The 17178-nt window shown below is 45.4% G+C and overlaps 1 protein-coding gene across 3 annotated transcripts in view; it reads left to right on the top strand.

The window, feature by feature from the left end:
* Positions 1-4276: 4276 nt before the first annotated feature.
* GRB10 (growth factor receptor bound protein 10) overlaps positions 4277-17178 on the top strand; it is a 145647-nt gene continuing 132745 nt past the window's right edge. Inside the window, exons 1-2 of one of the 3 annotated variants that reach the window (XM_069004117.1) lie at positions 4286-4385; positions 4481-4714. The gene's annotated coding sequence lies outside the window, so the exon portion shown is untranslated. Of the gene's footprint in view, positions 4386-4480; positions 4715-17178 lie in introns of all 3 variants that reach the window. The other 2 variants (XM_069004119.1, XM_069004116.1) reach the window with 2 other exon arrangements.

Genomic DNA, 17178 nt, shown 5'->3' with positions numbered 1-17178 from the left:
CAGCACTTTTGCCTATATACCTACTAGGCAATAATGACCAAGTTGACCCCTTTTAGATCGCTGGATTCTTTTATCAGTGCATTCTACTAGTTAAAGATCATGCTTAATGCCGACTTTCATATAATGCTTTCATGAAAGTTCCTTTGAGAGTGAAAGCAGTGGCCAGATTCTGATCTCTCCTCTTCAGATCTTCCACTATTGGATTTTCATTTCCTAAATCAACGTAATAGAAAAGAAAATTATGCCTGTTCTCAGTATATATATGAAATATAATAATGTTTCTAAAGAAAACTTCATATCTACTAGACAGTTTTCATTAGTCTATTTAATAAAACTTTTAAATGACCTTTTTCTCTCTTGGAACTAACTGAATTGTAGAGCTTAGTGTCCTTTGGCTAAGTTCCAAAATGAAAGTCACCCTGCAGAGTTCAAGTCTTTGCAGAAAGAAAACCAAGTCCACAGTATTCGAACTCCAACAGCCATTTATTATTAGTTATTGAGTCTTAAATGTAGTGCTAAATAGACAGAGAATGCCTATATTCCGCTTATATTTTGGACCTGGTTTTGAACCCTTAACACATGAGAAACTTACGTTAATGCAAGTTTCCTGAGGAGTACAAATGGCAAAAAAGAGTATTTTCTGGGCTTTCTGGATATCTTGAGGAAGTACATTAGAGAATAAACTGATACCCTAAGTCCAAGTGTACCACAGGCTCTGAGCTTGGAAGCTGCAGAGCAGCGAGACCCTCTCCATCTAGGAGGGGACTGCATGTTCTGTCCCCTTCGCCCCCAGTGGCCTGGATACCCTTGAGCACAGCCAGGCTGTTTCATTAGTTCTTCCATCTTTTTCTTCCGTCATGGGTCAGAGGAATTTATCTTCTCTAGCCCAAACCTTAACCACTGCAAAGAAGAAGAAAACAGGGAGCTGGGACAAACTTCTCCTGGGCACAAAGTCCTGAAGGCATCAAGGCTTTTGCACCAATGTTTGCCTTTACTTTTTAGACTGTCCTTGAGCAGGAATAATGTTTACATAGTCAGAGTACATTATTGCCAACATTATTTCTTGTGTGCTTTTTCTTGCAGAAAATGACAATCTTTTATTCTTAGAGAAAATATCAGCATTTTAGGTTGTTATTTTCATGGTACAGCATCGTGTACGGTGTTGCCAGAGATTAGTTATTTAAGGGAAAAGATAAGCATGTACTTCACTGCCACTGAAAAGATGCATTGCTACTTCTCCACTTAACCATTTTAGTGGTGCTATTTTGGATAAAAAACCTTATGACAGTACAGTTTTGTCTTGAACGATACAGCTGTAGTCTAGGAAACTAAACATATCTTTCCTGGTGTTTTTATTTTTCAGATGAGTATTTTCAATACTCATGTGTACCTATTTTTTTTAACCCACCACAAAATGAAAAATATTATACTAATAAGACTTGAGCAGCCATTTATTTTTGTATGTATTAGAAAGAAATTTAAGTATAGACACATGCTTAGCAATAATTCAATTGAACATTTTATCATTGTCAAAGGCATCTTTAGAGGAATCCATCAACTCTTCTGATTTCCATACAAGTCAATTTACTGTCTTCAAAATGTAATGTTAATGGCACTCAGTGTACACACTGTAATCCTTTAAAATAATGTACATGGCAAACGGATATGTTCTCATGCATTAATAATTTAAAAGTTAATTTTAGGTACTTACTCAATATGATTAACTGATGGATCAGCAGTCTTATATATGAGAAACAGTGAGCACACTCAAAGGAAGAGCAAACTGGAAGGCAGCCAGGTGGCTGCCTGCGTGATGCTTCCAAAATACCTGAGCTTTATCCCTCCAGTTTCCCTCCAGTGGTGGATGCAGAGCACCACAGTCATAAAGGTGGTCTGGTTTTGAGATGAAGCGTGTAAATTTCCTTAGAGGTTGAGGACTTTTGGGGAAGAAGGGGATGTTTTGGAAGGCGGGAATCCCTGCAATGCAATCCTGCTGGTGGCTGGCTGGCTCTGCAGCACCAGACCAGTTATATAACTTCTCTCCTTTCACTTCTTGCTTTTTGAGGACAGGCTGTAATGCAGGGCTGTAAATTGATATTCTAGGGTGGAAATACTACAGATGACAAAGTATAACTGTTGCATTGCGCAGCTAAGGAATGTGCCGGGGGCAAATAGCATTCAACAGTGTGTAGAAGAGGCGTGTGTCAAAGTCCTTGGCTGTGCCCACAGCGGCGGGTTCTGCGAAAGCAGCAAGAATTGGACACCTATTGCACAAACCCTGGTCAAATCATACAGGTACATGTACGGCTGCAAAAAAGATGGAGATTCTCTCTTCACAGGGAGACATAGGGAGCAGGCAAGCAGCAACAGGTACAAGTTGCACAAGGAGAGGTTTCATCTTAATTTTGATTCACTGAAAAAAAAGAAATTGTTTTACAGTTAGAACAATTACCCACTGGAAAATCATCCCCAGGGATGGGGTGGAGTCCCCACAACTGGAGACACTCAAGATCTGATTGGACAGGGTGACAAGCTCATCCCTTTCCCATAAAAAGTTGGACCAGGTGATTTTTGGAGTTCCCTTCCAATCTGGGCTGGATCTTCATGTGCAGAAAGTTTCTTACATAAGCATGCGGGACTGTGATGCCAGCAATGCTAGTCCATCCACCTGGGATCTAGCAGGGAGTAGGTGCCTCCTTGCCTCTGGAGTAATCCCAAGCAGGAATCTGATACCACCTGCATTCGCCTTTTCACTAAATAATCTGGACAGGAGACAGGTTCTCCCTTGGTGAGGCACCAGCACCCTGAGGCTGGACCCACAAAACGCAAGGTCAGGGGGGATAGCGGCTCACAGGAAGTCAGGACAGCCCAGCCCGGCGGTAGGAAGAGAGGGCTGAACGGGGCTGACCAAGAGACGACCCACAGGGCAAGGTCCCTATGGACTGGGTCAGGACAGGACAGGACAGGCGGCAGCGGTGCTGACAGACTGAAGAGCAGCGCTCAGCCACTGCATCAAGTGGGGACGGCCGAGGGAAGCGCGGTGCCGAGGAGAGGCCGGGGGGCTGGTGGCGAGAGCAGGGTGAGCAGCGAGCAGGCAGCAGAGTGGCATGTGTATTCAAGAGGCTGAGGTGACACACACACAAGGAAGCTGGAGAGATTATTTGAGGGCTTGTACAGGGAGAGCGAGTGGTGAGAACAGAGCGAGACCAGAGCATGGCTGGAAACACGGGGACAGGAGGGGCGGGCTGATAAGAAAAACATTCCTTTAAACACAGTAAAGAAGAGCCAGGGAAAAAGAAAGAGCAAGAGCAAAGAAGGTATCCTGTTACATTTCAAAATATATTCAGCTCGGCCGCTTAGCCACAATACTCCCATTAGTGTACATGCATCTGTCTTAGGAGGAGAAGCCCAGAGATTTCTCCCACTTCTCTTTGGGCTCAATTTCCTTTTCTAGGGCTGACCACTTTCTTATGAGAAGTGTTTTTGCGTCTAGTGAATTTTCCTCTCCTCACAGAGTGTGACAGCTCTTGTTGGAAGTCTGTACGCTTTAAAACAGTAGCTCTTAGGGAAGCGTGCAGCTTCGCTTCCCTTAAAAGAGCTTTTCCACAGTCCGACTTATTTGCAAGGTACTTGCAGATAGGATGGCTCGGAGCTACCGTGGTGAGATACCAAAGGTCCCAATGCACGCAAGTTCGCAGCAGCAGTCTGTAGGAGTGCTAGTGGCAGCCTGAGGATCCCGGGAGAGGGGAGCGCTTGGCAGTACGGAGGAGCTCTGAACAGCCCACTGTTGGCCCACGCCGGGAGCCTGCTCCGTGCTGTCTGGAGAGCAGGAAGGGCAGCTGGGGCACTTTCCCTCCGCAGTTTCGCGGGGAAAAATGTGAAAGCAGAACCGATAAGGTTAAAGAAAAAAATCCAAGGCCAAAAGCCTCGCGTATGCAGATGCTCTGTTGGTTTTATTTTAAAGAAAAAAAAGTCCTTCCCAAGACAAGCACGCGCCGGTGCTACCTGCGGGTGAACTTTTGTTAGAGGGCAGGAGACCCGCCACAGCCCAGAGATCTGCCGCCTCCAGCCCCGCTCGCCCCGGGACGCGGGAGGGCGGGCAGAGGCACCGCGGCCGCCGGCACTGCCGGCCACCCCCCACCCTCGGCGAGGCGCGGGCCGGGGCTGCGGCTGCGTGCGGCGGGGGCGGGAGCGGGGCGGGGCCGAGGCGGGAGCGGGGCGGGGCCGCCGGGAGTCAGCTGGGCGCGAGGGGAGAGCGCGGCGGGCGCCGTTAGCACCGGAGCCGGCGGCAGCAGCGCGGACAGGCGGGCAGAAGTTTTCTCTGCAGATCCCTCCCGCAGCCCGGGGACGCCTTGCAGAGGCGCGAACGTCCCCGTTCGTGTTGGGTGTGTTTTGCCTGTTTTTTCTTTTTTTTTTTTTTTAACTTGTTTAATTGCCTTTTTTTTTTTAATATATGTTTGATTTTTAATTTTTTTTTCAGTTTAATTTTTTTCTTTTGTTATTGTTGGTTTTGAGGCGCGTGGCTCCGAGAGCTCGCTCTCCCCCGCCCGCGCCCCGCTCCACCCCGCCGCCCGGAGGATCCCCCTCCCCGCCCGCGCTCCTGTCCCCGCCACCGCCGCGCACGACCCTTCCCCCGACCCCCTGCGCCCGCCCCAAACTTGGCGGGTGCGTGGCGCCCGGCGGGGACGGTCCCGGCCGCCCGCCCGCCCAGCAGGTAAGGGGCCGGGGGACGGCGCGGGGTGCGCAGGGGGGCGGCGGCTGCTGCTGCCTCTGGGGAGCCGCAGCGGGGGGAGGCCGGGCCGGGGTGGGTGAGGGCTCGCCGGCTCCTCGGTGGCGGAGGCCGGTGGGAGGAGGAGGAGGAGAGCAAACTTCCTTTTCCTGGGGCCGCCGGCGAGCCCCCCCCCAGTGCCCGCGGGGAGCGCCCCCCGCGCACCGCCCGCCGCCCGGCGCGGAGCCCCCGGGGTCGGACGGCGTTCGGCCCGCGGCCGCGGGGCTCCGGGGATCGGCCCTTTTCCCCGTCTCGGGGCTTCCTTGCCGCGTTTTGTTTGCTCGCCTGCTGCGCGCCTCGCCCCGGCGGTGCCGGGAGCCGGGCTTTCCCGTCGCCCCGCGCTGGAGGAGAGCGAAGACCTGCCCCGCCAGCTGCTGGTGGTGCTGCTGCCGCCCAAACTCCCCGGTGCTCCCCGCGCTGCGTTCATCGTTTGCGGGAGAGCTGGCGGATGGGCAGTTCGCAGAAATGCCACCCCGGAGTGCTGCCACCTTCCTGCTCATCCGCGGCGGGGATGTGCGGCGGCAGCCGGGCGGCCGTGTGCCCGCGAAGAGCGGCCCTGCCGCGCCCCCGGCCGTGCCGAGAGCCCGCGGATAGCCCGGGAGACCCTCCCTGCGGGAAGTGCGGGGCTTCTCCTGCCCCAGCTCCCCGCCGGGGAGAGCCGCGCACGCATGGCTCTCATTGTATAACTGTGGTACTGCAAAGCGGGGCTGAAACCGTGGCATCTTTATAAGAACAGTTTGCAGTTAATTGGTTTGGCAGATGAACTCCTGCACAATCCTCTTGCCCGCTTCTGTTGCTTAAGTGCCAGCGCCCCCTCCCACCCCTTTCCCCCTTTTCCCCGCTTTCCTTTGAAGCGTCACATAACTCTGTATTGCCAGCAGGATGGAAAGTGCTGATTCAGCAGCCAGGAGCCCCACTCCATCTGAAGTGGTGGTCTGCCTGAAATGCTCCCATTTGTTGAAATGGGAACATGTGTTGCTGGTATGTCAAAGCAGCATTGATCAGGTTTTCTAAAACAGACCCAAAGAAGGTGGTTTGCTTTTCCCTTCACTAAGGCAGAATGAATTTGGATTTGGGGTGAAGCAAGAGAGGGCAGGATAGAAGGGATGTGAGCATCTGCCACCTTAAGTTGTGCTTCTAAGGGACAGCTGAAATTGTTTTGCCTCGTAAAGGTGCTTATGTGTTTTAACGGAGATGTTGTGGGATGCGTAGCAAGGATGCATTAATACTCCAGCTCCATCTATTCCTGTGTTTTGAGGCTAGTAGTTGTACTTACAGCTCTAGAAAAGGTACAGAGAAGGGCAACAAGGCTAATCCTGGGATTAAAGGGAGTGAATTATGAGGACAGGTTAAAAAAAACCACCACAAACACATGGAGATTAGAACACCTGCTTGGAAAAGGGGAAACATGCTTGAAACTTTAAATGAGAGCTCTGACTGTGCTTCATGATTGTTTTGGGGCTGAGGCAGGGTGCAGGAGGTAAGCAGGATGCTCTTCCCATGCTGTTAGTCTTCCTGCAGGGCTTGACCTCTCAGTGCAACATAGGAAGGAGAGCTGCTCCAGAGCCGTATTCCTCTGGCTACCTTTGTACAGGTATATGTTAATATCAGAGCTGCTTGGGTTTTCTTTCTCCAACACCGGACTCTTGTTAGAATCCTGCACAGTGTAGAGCAAACAGCAGAACCTGAAGAGTGCTCTTTGGTAGCCTTACTGTGAACAGTGAACGGACAGAGCAGCAGACCCTGACGCTTGCCTCCAGTGATCATTTTACCGTGTTATAGTCTGATTTATTTTCTTCACTTGGAGGTTATTTGTTTTTAAAGTAGGTCTTGTTTGCCCTGGCTACATATTAAAGATCTTGTGGTGCTTCCATGGTTTTCCTTTGTTTTGTTAATCAAACTATCCCCTCTCCTAACACTGTGTGAGTTGGCTTTTATCCTCACATACAGCCACACCTGGATTTCAGTAGCTCATTCCTGTGTTTTTTACTATGTAGTCCAAAAGTATTGCCTAAATGCAAAATGGATCTCTGCATCTCAGTTCTGCTGAAGTGTATATGTGCACTCTGTGAATAAAACAAGTGTTTGCAGCCCTCTGTCTTGCGAGTGCTTAAATGACTCCAGCAAGAATTGTCACAAAGATTTTTTAGAAATCTTTGGTCATGTTCTCATCTGTGCTTGGATGTAAATGGGCAAAAAGTATCTGGATCTTTCTGGCAAAGGTATCCTTCCAAGGCAGGGAGTTCCCAGCTGGCAGAGGAGAGGCATAGCTGGGTCATGCACTGCTTCTGCCAGCAGCACCAGAGTGTTGCGCTGGGAATTTGTTTTCTGACAGCCCGAAACTAGCAGATGTCCCTCTAGACTACGAGGCACTGTCAGCTTCCCTGGGCGTGTGTAGCAGTGGCAGCAGGCGAGCTGAGGGGCTCCCGGGTAGTGTCACTCTGGGTGGGACCCTGCTGTTGCTCCCTTTTGCTGTGCCTCTCTATGTGTGGTTAGGGAGGTGACCGTGCTATATGAGGCCAGATTTCTAGGTATAACTTCTGCTTAGACCAGCTCAGATCTGTCTTGGGAAGTGTGTGTGTATGTTTGTGTGTGAAATGCACTCAGGTGCTTCTTCAGACCACTGAAATGGGGGCTGGGGGAGTAGCTGGAGGGGCACCTTTTGATATCCAGTGGTATGCATTTTTAGTATGCATTTAAGTATTTGCTCAATTAAAAATTCCACTGGTTGCAGAAAACACTGTGGTGAAACCCACTACTATTTTCTGCTGGCCTTTTTATTCTAAACCTCTGAGTGAACTTTATTAATGGGGTCAGGGGAAAAGCTTTTCTTCACTTTAAGCCAACATTTTTGTCTAAACGAAGACTAAGGAAGCCTGCTTTTCTTTGGATTTATCTCAGCTATGAGAATGTTGATGCCAGTTCATAGTGCAGTGTTTCTGAAGTGTGCCCACCTGGCCCAGTGTTTTCACAAACAAGGAAGATAACTCCTGAGACCTCTGCCTCTGTCAGGCTTGCGTGCAGCTTGCCAACTGGCTTGGCTACAGTGTGATTGCATAAGCCTCCTTCTGTAGGAAAGCAGGCTAAGAAGTTGGGATTGTTTTTCTTGGAAACTGGACCTGCTCCCGGCCATGTCCAAAATATACCAGTTGCAACTGTTCACCCAGGGAAATCTAGGAATGGAGATCCTTTACCGAAAACTTGAAACCCCACAACCTTTTTTAGGAATTACAAGGAATGAGGTTACCAAGGAATCCCTTTATTATCATTGAGCTTTATTTACAGGTTTGCTGTCCTTGCACTGCCTGCTGGTCAGGAGAGCATGTTGCAGTCTAAACTTGGATGTGGCAAAGTAGTCTTGATTCCCTTTTTCTCCCAAACCAGTGGTTGTTTTGAAACATAATGTTATGAAGTAAACAGATGTCACCTCACTGACTTCTCTTTCTTTATACATGTTGAACTGTGCACTTCTGAACTAGTGCTGTGCCAGGGCTTTCCTATTCTCATGCCATCTGTTGAATTGGACAGCAGTTCTCCCTTTAGCTCAATATGGCTCCTCTGTCTTATTGTGGATTTGGAGAGTACTATCCTAGGAAGCCAGATTCCACTGTGGGTGCATCATTAAAGAAAACTGTTGATCAGTATGAGGCATCCTGTCTACAAACAGTCTCTTAATGTCTGCAGTGATGAAACAACCGAAATAGCCTGACTTTACAAGATTTGGTTGGATGAATTTGACATTCCCTTTTCTTACATGCTTTATTTCCCTGGATACCATCTCGTCAGCAGGTACCTGGTGTAGAGAGACAGACACCACATTTTTCATACAGGTACATTCATCTGAAAATGGTGGTGTTTATGGTTTCTAGCAGCTTTTGGACTTCAGCTGTACATAGGAGCACTGAATCAGTGCCAAGGTATCCTGAAACTTTAATAAAGAGATGTTCACATTCACACTAATATGCATCCATTGACTGAAAACTTCTTTCCCTCCTTGCCTTCCTAGGGTCCTTCATAAGTCATAGATGGACCAGTTCATGCAGAGCAGGTGGACATGGGTCTCAGGACTCAAGGCATTTCAAGTTCATCCCCTGCTTTAGAGTAGTGCCCTTGTGAACAGTTCTGTCTTTCCTGGTTTCTGTAACAGAAAAGATCAGAGATTTCTGGTTGATGGTGAGGAGTCACTCACAAAAGTAGGAGATTTTGAGCACTGGGTGAATCACCTTCTGTTAGAAGGTGGCAACAGCTTTATGGCTGCTGCTTGGGTTTTTACAGGCAAGCAACCTGTAGTGGCATTGACCAGAGACTCAGGTGTAAATTGAACAAAAATATAGTCAGGATGAATTAAGGATGTGTTCTTCGAAACCCAACACTAATGCTCATTTACAAGTCAAGAGAGCTTTTAATGAAAACCTGCTAATTGCATCCCAATTAGTTAACCCATGGGGAATGCAGATTACCACTCCTGAATGGCTGCAGCAAAAGCTGTCTGTCATGAAGATAAGTTGTTTTAAAGTGGATGATCTTTTTAGCAGAGTAGGACACCTTCTTCGGTATCATGGATAATACAACATGTAACCACTGCTGTAAATTAGTGCAAGGGACCTTCTTCCTGAATCCTTTCAGAAATCTTTGGTAAGTTGTTATATCCCTGGGTATTAAATGATAACTTTGGAGAGAGTAAAATGGTCGAGGAAAATATGTAGTTCTCTGACATATGATATGAAGTAAAATTACAGGTTATATCAAGCTTATCGATTGCCAAACTAGATCTGGAATAATCTAGGTGCATGGCATGAAAGTCTACCTGATTGACACTGAGAGAAGTGAAATGTGTCTTTCTTGGAAGTCTTTGCAGCTTTCAAGACTGCTGTCTTTGAGTTTATGCTGTTTCAGGTATGATGGGATAAGGCATATTTGCTGGAATAGTTTGACCTCTTGGAGAAAGGATCAGCAGTGAGAGACTCCCCCTTTACCACATGATGATGGAACAGACTGTTTATTCTTCCCTTAAGTAATAACTGGGGAGAGGGTGAGTGGGGTTGCAAATCTTAATTATACTGTGCAGTGTATTTATGAAAAAGCTTTGGGACGATGGGGATAGTCACAGTCCTTGGATGTGGAGGTGGTGAGTGCCCCAGACAAACTTACTGGGAGCACCACTACCATCTCTGCATTCTCTTCTTGTGGGAAGATGCTGTAGAATATTTGGGAAAGAAATACGGTGCCCTATTTCTGTTGTATTCTTTTGCTGGACTCCAGGGGAAGACTGCAAGAGATTTTCCCATTATCTTACCCTCCTGCTGTTGAGCTGTCATCCTTAGGGCAACAGCAACAAGTTGAGCAGCTATGTTTATCTTAGTGCTGAACAGTTGCATTAATGGTTGCAATATTAACCATTGGATGGTTTTGTTGCTCTAGCTGTAATATTCAAACAATGCATTTCTTAGTGAGTCTGTTTTAGCTTTTTTGGAGGCCAAACCCAAGGACCATGGGGACGTTCCAAAAAAGACAGTTTTACACAGACACGGCATGATGAATGGGGTAATTATAAACATATGTTTGGTTAAACCACTAGCAAATCAACCTCTCATTCTTCCCAGCCTCCATCAATGCCAGCTTCTACTAGCTCACAACAGGACAAAAATAAGAAATTACTTTCCTGGCAGACAAACCATAGAGGAAATACCATACCATCCTGTTGGAATAAGCCTATAGCCCAGTGGGAAGGAGCTCTCCTGCTGAGCAGGAGTGGGGATTTCTACATTTGTTCACACAGTAAACATCAGAGCGTGGTCCTTGCACTCCCTTGACGCTCTTGCTGCAGAATTTTGTGTCAGCAGAGAAATCTGAGAAACTGAGCGTCCGCATTCAAGCTGAGCCTGTGGTTGCTGAAGGCAGCTAAGAAAGGGTGGATAATACTCCATGAGACCAGTATCATTCTTCCATTATGCATCCCTGGTGAGAAAATCAATAAGCAGGGAGAATCTGTAAGTCTGTAGACTCTTTTCATGGTGGAGATTAGCACGTGATGAACGCTTAGAAACTTCAGTGCCCAGCGTCTAAATTCTGCCTTATTGATGACTTGATTGAGTGGCTGTAGCTCTGTCCAAACTTATGTTGTTAGTTTGTAGCATGGAGTAAGTTTTCAGAAGTTACTTTTTTACTTTGCTTATTTCTAGGTCATCTTCAGGTGTTAATTTAAATTTTGAAACTATGAGGAAGGGAATCCATAAAATGTCACTCAGATCTTTCACTACTGATGTTGCTGTTAGTGAATGATCTGTGGTTCTGTGATTCTGATTTGACACTTAAATGTTGCAACTGGGCTCTGTGTGCATGCTTCCTATATTTGTAGATGTCAAAACTAACTGGCAGCAAGGATTTGAATCCTTTACTAGAGAAAAAACTGCTAGAAAAATTTTCCCAGATACTGATTCTAATGGAGGATAGTAGGACAAGAAAGTTGTATATTAGAAAGGATTAGAGCAGGAGTTTTCAAGTCTGAAATAAAAATGGGGAGCTGATTTTATTTTTTTCTTCCCTGCTTTCTTCTTTCCTTCTTTTCCGTGATGTTCATCTCTGTCAAACTACTAGGTATGGATTCAGATAGGAGAATGTTCTCTCTCCTTAAATGGGAATTGAGAGAGGGGGTGAGAAGGACTGGGGGAAGGTAAAATCTGTAGGCTGGTCTTGCTTAGTGTACTGTTAAAGTTCTGAGCATCCTTGGAAAGGAATGAGGAGCTTTTATTATATCAAAGCACAAGTGTGGAATTAAACTTCAAGGAGTTGGAAAAGCTAAAAATTCAGAAGGCTTTGGCACAAGACAAAAATATCACAAGCTTTCTTAAAAGGCCTGCTTCCCCTTCTGGCTCAAATGTATTAAAGTCCATTTAGGAGAATGTTAAGGGAGAAATATGTATTGCAAGGCTATCGATTCTTTCTGAATTAATGTCTTGTGGGGGATCATTCTTCATTCTAATAGCTACTCCTGCTGACATCACCCAAGATGTCAGGGGATTATGTCAGAATTCAAGCCTTGATATTGTGCAGAACAATGGCTCAAGTGCTGGCAGATGCTTTCTTGATGGGTCAGGTTGCTTTTGTTTATCCTGTCCATCTCTAACTGTGATGTTCCAGTTACTGTACATGGTCACAGCAAGAGATGTAGTAAACAATATCCAAGAGAAGCGTATCTGTGCAGCATGATTGTGAGGACAAAATACTTCTTGCCTCTGCATCTCATGCTAGAGGCAGATTTGCCGTAATCTACATGTGGAATGCATGCATTTTTAACACTTTATGAAAAAGCTCACCAGCTCAACATTGTCATCTTTTGTTTTGTTCTGTTATTTGTTGTATTACTTTGTTTGTCATTCCAGGAATCCTGAAGTCCAAAAAGTTGAGGCCAAAAGGGGGTGGGTTTTGTGGTGGAGGCTTTTTTCCCCCCCGGTCTGTTGGTTGGTTTGTTGTTTTTTGGTTTTTTCCCTCCCTGGTTGTTGGGCACCTAGTTTTAGTTTTTAAATGATGATTATAATGAAGGCCCTTGTGGTTTAACCTGCCAGGCAGCTAAATGCTGCACAGTTGTTCACTCACTTTCCTCCACATCACTGGGATGGTGAGGAGAATTGGAAAGAAGGCAAAACTAGTGGGTTGAGATAAAGACAGTGTAGTAGAACAGAAAAGGAAGGTAAAATAATAACGAAAAAAGAGTATACAAGCAAGTGATGAACAGTGTAATTGCTCTGCACCTGCTGATTGATGCCCACCCAGTCTCCAAGCAACAGGCCACTGCCTCCCAGCCAACTCTCCCCAGTTTTTTTGTTCAGCATGATGCCATGTAGTATGGAATATTCCTTTGGCCAGTTTGGGTCAGCTGTCCCGGCTGTATCCCTTCCCAGCCTCTTGTTCACCCCAAGCCTCCTCACTGGTGGGGTGAGAAACTGAAGAGATGTTGACTTGGTGCGAGCACTGCACAACAACAGCAACTACAACATCTGTGTGTTATCAGTATTATTCTCATCCTAAATCCAAAACACAGTGCTGTACCAGCTTCTAGAAAGAAAATAATTCTACCTCAGCTGAAACCAGGACAGCCCTGTGTGAGGAAAGCAATCAAAATAGCCCTTTACGATGCTCTACTAGACTGGAATGTCACAGTCTATACGTGACTTTCATGAACTGATTCTTTTGATGCACTTTACTGGTAGGCTATTATAATGTTACACATAGTCATCACATTTAGCAGTTGAAAGGGTTTCCAAGAGGCGTTGGGTTTATTTTCCAAAAGGCTTCAGGAGAACTGAGCAGCGAGACTATGAGATGAGCTGTAGGAGTGGAGAGCAAATGCTGTTCAAGTTGCTGACATCTCTAATGTGTACTCAGACTTATTTCACATTCGGCATGCATTTTTTTGTTCTAGAGCTGATGCTAAAAAAGGTCAGGAAAGTTCTCTGTGGAGCTCCTTGCTAGCAGGGGTGGATTACACTGTTAACACACTGGAAGTCAGAGGAGCATTGCAAAGGCTGCTGCAGTTGAGGTGTGTGGTAACAGTTGTAACACCTGGTTGAGTTGTTGGATAACTTTCCTCCTCAGTGGTCTTTGAAAAACAGTATTGATACCAGCCTTCAGTAGAAGAATGGCATTGCAAGATGTCTTGCTAATCTTAACCTTAACTAATTTTGGCAAATGTGTAATTTGTCTTCATTTACTTGTTAATGGTTCAACTCTTCTTCCCAGGAGTAGAAGTAGTTCTCACAGGTGTTTGGAAAATGGATTATTTTAAAAAATTCAGTGAAAGAGTTCTGTGCTGTAACAGCCTGACTTCGTTTTGCATGTATTCATCTCTGAGGACTTCTTGGGTCCCTCATGTCCAACAGTCCAGCTCTTCCTTAACAAGGTTTATTCCCCAGGGGTCTCATTTAAGTTCACGTGAGCTAAGGTGACAATATCTAAGGGTGATGTGAAGTTGCCTTCCAGCTCAATTTAACAGTGCTCAACTTTGGTAGAGTTTCAGGGAGGCAGCACACCTGCAGCTGTCAGAGAGGCAGATCCCTTTTACCTCTTTGAGTGTTGAAATACTGATTTTTTGTGTGTGTCTACAATTTGAAGAGGTGAAGAAACTTCTTCCCTAGAAGAGAGGCAGATCTTCATTTCTCAAGGGATGTGGGTCATGTTAAGAGCTCACTGTTACCAAAAGATGATGTTTTTGTTGGAGTGTTTGGGTGTCTTACCTTGGGCTTGGTGGTTTGCTTGGTGTGTGCATGGCTGACTCTCTAACTGGGTAGGAAAGCTATACTGTGTACTTGTTTTTCCTGAGGTTGGTTTTCTTCTGGGTTAAAGGATAGGATCAGTTCTTGGAAGAATGTGGTGGGGCAGCTGAGGTGAGGTGCCCTTCCAGGGAAAGGAAGAGGAACGAGAAAGAGAAGAATAGGTCCCATCTTTTTTCAGTGGCAGCAAACTGCTGGGCCAGCTTGGCAACCCAGCAAAAATTTTTTTTTTTCTTTGTGCATTTCAACAAATCTTATGGAGCTACACAAGCAAGCAAGCTAAAGACTAGACCTGGCTTTGTAGAGGGTTTCCAGAGCCTGCCTGTGTTTGCAAGCTTTACCTGTTAAAGGGAGTTTTCTGCAATGTGTGGGGGTTAACCTTGTGTTTGATCTCTTTGCTGCCCTGGAATGTGGATGAAAGTGATGTTGGCCTTAATTTTACTTCTTTTTTTAATAAAATGGACCTGTGTTGCTGGGCTGTTTTCTTAAAATGAATATGAAATATGTCAGTGCTAGGTGGGGTTTTTTATTGAGCAACTCAGCCGTAACAAAAATGTTACTATTGCTCTTGTACATTTAAAGAAGATAAAAAAATCACCTTCACAGTTTCAGAAGATTATGTAAGGTATGTGTAGCTGTATCTTATTATATGATCGTCATAAAACAGAGCAACTGAGGAAGTAACTGGTAATAAATCCATCATTATTCATATTACGAGAAATAGCAAGCATAATAGCTGTTCAAACACCAGAGATTTGGTTGACTTGCTCTGAAACGTAGTGGTAAAACATACTTGGTTCGGACCAGTTACCAGCTGAAATGTTTTTTTTTCCTGGAATGTCTCATCTGTTCCCAGTCTCAGAATCCTAGAACTGCCTGTGAACTGGTTTAGCCGTTCTGCTCTGATCAAGAAGGATTTCTGTAGCCAAAGTCAAATAAAGGCATTTGAGGTGAGTGCTCTGGAGTCTGATAGGAAGTGGTCTTGATGGCTGTGGGGCAGATCTTGCCTGTGAGCTCCTGTGACTCTTGAGGGGCTGCCTTAGAGCTGCAATTTCTCAGCCCTGCTAAGGCTGGCCTGCTTTAGCCTGAAAAAAAACCAACCAACCAACAACCCTGCAGACTGAAAACCAAAATAAGTTCTTCAGTAATTTCAGTTATTATTCTTGTCTGTGGTAAATGTGGAATGATTTTGGGGGCAAGGTGACATGTCATGGATTTTCTTCATTTTACCAAACAGAGTTTGGGAAGGCCTGGAGTTCAGGTTCTTGGGTTCAGGATTGCACAGCAGTAACTGGGGTTTCTCTTCAGAAACGTTTCTGAGTAGTGTTTTCCATAATTTTAGCACAAAAAGGATTGAGTTTTGACTAGCTTAGTCTTTCTGGCTGGATACCAATTCCACTATATTGTGGACTCATAGATGGATAGAGGAAGGGATCTTTTCTCAGCCTTTACTACAGGGACTTGCCTCATCTAGAAACAGTTTCTGTCTCTTGCAAGGTCATTTGGAGAGTGACAAAATGTGTATTAAATGTTCTCCTCATACCCTGTGTTTTACTTTGAGCATTCTCTATCAGCTGCTGAATGAAGTTCAGGTTTTATAACAAATGCTACTCATAATGCTTCAGTTGCTTTGTGTAGCTGTGTTAGGTTTTGGGGCTGTTGAGGCAAAGGAAGTAATGAATGAGCAGTAATTTCATGGGCACACTAATGTGGTTGCATACAAATAGCAAGTTTGTTCCTCTTCTCAGGATATCTGGCCAACTTGTGTGCTTGCCTTCAGCCATGTCACATCTGTACTGACTTTGGCAGTGGTTCAGAGAAGACTCATCCAGCCAGAGAAGCATTCATGGGATGAGTACTTTTTAAAATTAATTGTTTTATTTATTTTTTTTAAAGTGTAGGGGGACTGAAGCTTTCTTCCTGTGTGCAACTGCGGCTTGTCTAAAGTCAGTGTTCGACTACAGATCAAGTGGTGTGGTCAGAGTGAATTTTTGCCTAAAGCTGTGTTAGAGCCATAAATTGTTGCGTTGTGTGGGCAATGATCATCCAGTACCTGGTCTTAGTCACCTCTTCCTGCCAATATCCTCTACTTCTGCAGCTGTAACTGTGAAACCAAGCAAGGACGTGTGTGCATTGTGTGAGGAGCTCAAGAACTCTTTAAATCCTGACTTACCATTTTGAAAGCCTGGAGGTTTCTGAGGTGGAACACATATATGTATAGCCCTTTTATGGTTTCTGAGAGAGGTGTATCTCCTCTGCAGTTCAATGCATGCAACATCCAACACTTCTTTGGAATCCCTGGGGCGTTAGGATGAAGCGTTTCAGCAATGTGGTGCATGCAGGGCTGGTTTGTGTTGAAGTTCTGAGTGGGGCTGGGGGGCTGCTGGGCTTGGTGGTAGTGTGGAAGCTTTGCAGGGCTGTGGCTGTGCATGGAGCTGAGAGGCTTGGAGGGGGGAGCTTCGGGTTAAGTCTCTTTGTATAGTCTTCTGGGATCCTTTTAAAAGTAGTGCTGTAACGGGGTAACTCAGGATACCTGGCACCTTAGCCATGTCAAGTGAGGTCCCTAGAAAACCAAGGGACTGCAAGGTTTTAATAAAAGTGACTTTCACCCAAGGTGCTGTCTCTGAAATCCATTAGCAGTTTAAAATTAACCAAATACTCTGGGTAGCTTAAATTAATTTTTATGACTTTCTGCCACTTTTATTAGATGAGTCTCTTTACAACCTTGTTGCTTTAAGTGCAGCCTGGATCGCGAATGTTTTATTTTATCAATGGAGATGATTTTGTAGCATGGCAGTAATCTTCCTAAAGATTTACCTGGTCAATGAAGAAGTAACAGCATTTGTAAAAACTAAAGCAGAGTAGCTTTATCCTGAAGTAGCTGTATCCTAACACTGACCTAACCTATAAAGCTTTGAATTATCATGTCATCTTCCACTGGGAAACACCACAAGATCTCCTGCCCTTTTGCATCCTGTAAGAAAGAATCGAGCCATCTCATTATTAGGGAGGAAAAACTGAATACAGACTAGAGATGTAAAATTTATCTAAGAATATAAATGAAGGCCAACTAAAAATGGTTGGATCTTATTTTTATTGTGATACATACCAAAAAAGAACTATTAGAAACCATTTCAGTCT

The sequence above is a fragment of the Aphelocoma coerulescens genome, chromosome 2 (genome assembly GCF_041296385.1).
Source record: "Aphelocoma coerulescens isolate FSJ_1873_10779 chromosome 2, UR_Acoe_1.0, whole genome shotgun sequence".
NCBI lineage: Eukaryota > Metazoa > Chordata > Aves > Passeriformes > Corvidae > Aphelocoma > Aphelocoma coerulescens.
Note: the sequence above shows the minus strand (reverse complement) of the source record. Positions and strands in the feature narration are given on the sequence as shown.